The sequence below is a fragment of the Nematolebias whitei genome, chromosome 2, assembly GCF_014905685.2.
Source record: "Nematolebias whitei isolate Nwh7 chromosome 2, NemWhi1, whole genome shotgun sequence".
NCBI lineage: Eukaryota > Metazoa > Chordata > Actinopteri > Cyprinodontiformes > Rivulidae > Nematolebias > Nematolebias whitei.
In genome coordinates this window covers 1,561,472-1,564,256 of record NC_056499.1, presented here as the reverse complement: position 1 = coordinate 1,564,256, position 2,785 = coordinate 1,561,472, and the positions used below count along the sequence as shown (strand labels likewise).

Below are 2,785 nucleotides of genomic sequence, written 5' to 3'. Positions count from 1 at the left end.
TGGATGGGTGGATGGATGGATGGATGGCTGGATGGCTGGATGGGTGGATGGATGGGTGGATGGATGGATGGATGGATGGATGTGGGTGGATGAATGGCTGGATGGCTGGATGCTTTCTGAGATAAGTGCTAAACAGTGATGTCACTCAATGAGCTGTGGTCAAGCAGCTGACAGGAGACACCAGCAGCTTCCAGTGAAACCATCACCAGTCAGTCATCAGATCCTGAACTGGTCCAGTTTATCTGAGCAGTGACGTGCGCACGTTAAACCAACATCAGAGCTCGTGGTTCTGAGACGAGAATGTTCCAGACATTTTTATGTTTCTCCTTTTCATCAAAGCAACAAATCTGTCAGAAAAGTAGAAGCAGGAACTTTGGATCTGGGTCTGAAGTTTCATCAGTGACCCCCCCATCCAGCCATCCATCACAGATGACAGGCAGGGTAGGGGACACCTGACGTCACAAACTGCACCATGCTGACCCTGATCCTGGACTTGAGACCACCTGAGCTGGCCCTTAACCAACAGTCAGCAGAAGCAGCAGGGCTGCGGGACTACACTCACGCACAAGTCTTGCACGCTGCTGTGACGCCGGACATTGAACGTGTCTGGGCTCAAATCCCACGCACACAAGCCGGGACACACTGGCTAAACGTTAGCAGCTCCATGCTAGCAGAACTCAGTGTCAGGAACTTCCGGCTACTTTAACTCCAAAGCTTCGTGAAAACGGTTCTACCTTGAAATCCGTCGTGCTCACATCCAGGCCGGCTCGGTGACGGCGGGTTCGGGACTCCCGAGTTCCTCCAGAGTCCGGAGTCCGGCTGCAGACAGAGTCCACACGGCCACGTATCAGGATCAGGAGGGGGGAGGTCACAACATGGATCCCACCCCCGCATCATGCACGGATCCCACCCCTGCTGCTGCTGGATGCAAGAACTTTTAGGAGAGTTCTCTGCAGACCAAAAGTGGGCGTTTCTGGAGGACTGGCAGCTTATCTGCTGCTCTTTGGATAAATCCCACGAGCTCTTTTTAAACTCGAGGTTTGTGAGAAGCAGTTCTTTCTGCTGCCAGACACAAGAAGATTCTCTTCAGTTCTTGTGTCTGCGCCTGATCCAGGCTGGTTGAGTCTGGTACAATGAAATCTGAAGCATGTGAAGAGAAACTGCTCCATTTGTCAGAAAGTCTCGTCTCAATTAAACATCATTCATTCAACCTTTATTTCTACACGTTAATCCCACTGAGCCTCAACGACTCATTTAGAGAGAGACCTGGTTTCAACAAAGAATCATGACAACAGTGGACTGTTAGAAAAGAGGCGTACGGATTTTATTTTTTACAAATTAAAATAAGATGGCAAAAAACAAGTAGCAAAAACAGCTAGATTATACAGCGAGTGTAGAAAAGTGAAAATGTTGGCTGGGTATTGTAACCCCAGATTCTATGAGTGTAAGCTACGCCCTTTAAAATCTGTCACTACTGGGTTTACCCGCGCAGCACGTGGACCACTGAAAACTTCTAGTCCAAGCCCCCCTGCTGTGTGGGCCCCACCGGTCCGTTGTAAACTGTTTCTGGAACACAGCTCGACTCCCAAAGGCTTACTCTTCTTCGTCAGCCTTTTGAGAGCCAGTGAGGTCCAGTTTTTAAAGGCTACGCTTACACTCAGAATCTGGGGTTACAATACGTAACCAACGTTCTATTTCATGTAAGCTCCGCCCTTTAAAAGCTGTCGCTATTGGGTTTAAAGGGCGGAGCAGGGTATGGTCCATGCCTCACTGGGTCTGTCCGAGAACCATCAAAAACACCCAGATATCCGCCTAAACATCATTCTTTATTCAAGCGCAATGATGCACCATTGATCCACGCACGTGCTGCGTACTGGATGACAGGCGTGCAGCTCTGAGCCTGACCTTAACTCAAGGAATGTTTAGTCACATCAGGCAATAGAGGAAGAAGGAGGGAAAAATGTCCAATGAGGAATGTTTGAACGAGTAACCGTAGAAAACACCCACTAATAATGACAGAGCAGGGCTGTGTTGTTTTATTGTTTTATTTATTTATTTATTTCATTTTATTTATTTATTTTTGTTGTGTGATTGTGAAAAATCACTCTGACATAACTCTGAGAACTGAATGTGTCAGCGAACAGCTGGAGACATCTCGTAAATAAAACCGGATGACAGGGGTCGGTGATGGCCATGAAGCCACAGAGCAGATGTCCTGCACAGACACCCCTCTGTGCAGAGCTGTGGAGGTAGAAGTCCCTCTGGTGGAATGAGCCCCGAGTCCTTCAGGCGGCTGAAGGCCAGAAGAACTAGAAGTTTGTGATATAGCTTCACATAACCAATGTGACAGACGCTGAGAAGATAAAGGCTGACCCTGTGATCGTTCTCTGAAATGTACAAACAATTGATTGGATTTACGCATCGCAGCTGTGAGTGACACATAACACCTGAGTGCACGTACTGGACAGAGCAGGTGAAACTGTTCCTCCTCCGTAGTTTTATGGGGAGGGGGACAGAACCCGTCCAGTAACCAGCAAACTGGTTGATCCACTCTGAAAAGGTGATATTCAAGAGACTGAGCTGAAAACAGCACCTCAGACTGAGGAAGTCTCTCGGATGAGAGACGAAACGTTTCTACATTTTTTTGCTTTGTTTTGTTTTTTGTTTTTTTGAATGTCCAGAGGACCAGATTGAACTTTTTTGGATATTTAAAAGATAGGAAACAGTTTGTACAAATAAATGGTGTAAGATCTGACCTGTGCAATATCACTTGTGGAGTTCCTCA

The 2,785-nt window shown here is 47.3% G+C and overlaps 1 protein-coding gene across 1 annotated transcript in view; it reads right to left on the bottom strand.

The window, feature by feature from the left end:
• slc39a13 (solute carrier family 39 member 13) overlaps window positions 1-804 on the bottom strand; it is a 20,017-nt gene extending 19,213 nt beyond the window's left edge. The window contains exon 1 of the mRNA XM_037695348.1: window positions 735-804. The gene's annotated coding sequence lies outside the window, so the exon portion shown is untranslated. The remainder of the gene's footprint in view (window positions 1-734) is intronic.
• Between the last annotated feature and the right edge of the window lie 1,981 nt (window positions 805-2,785).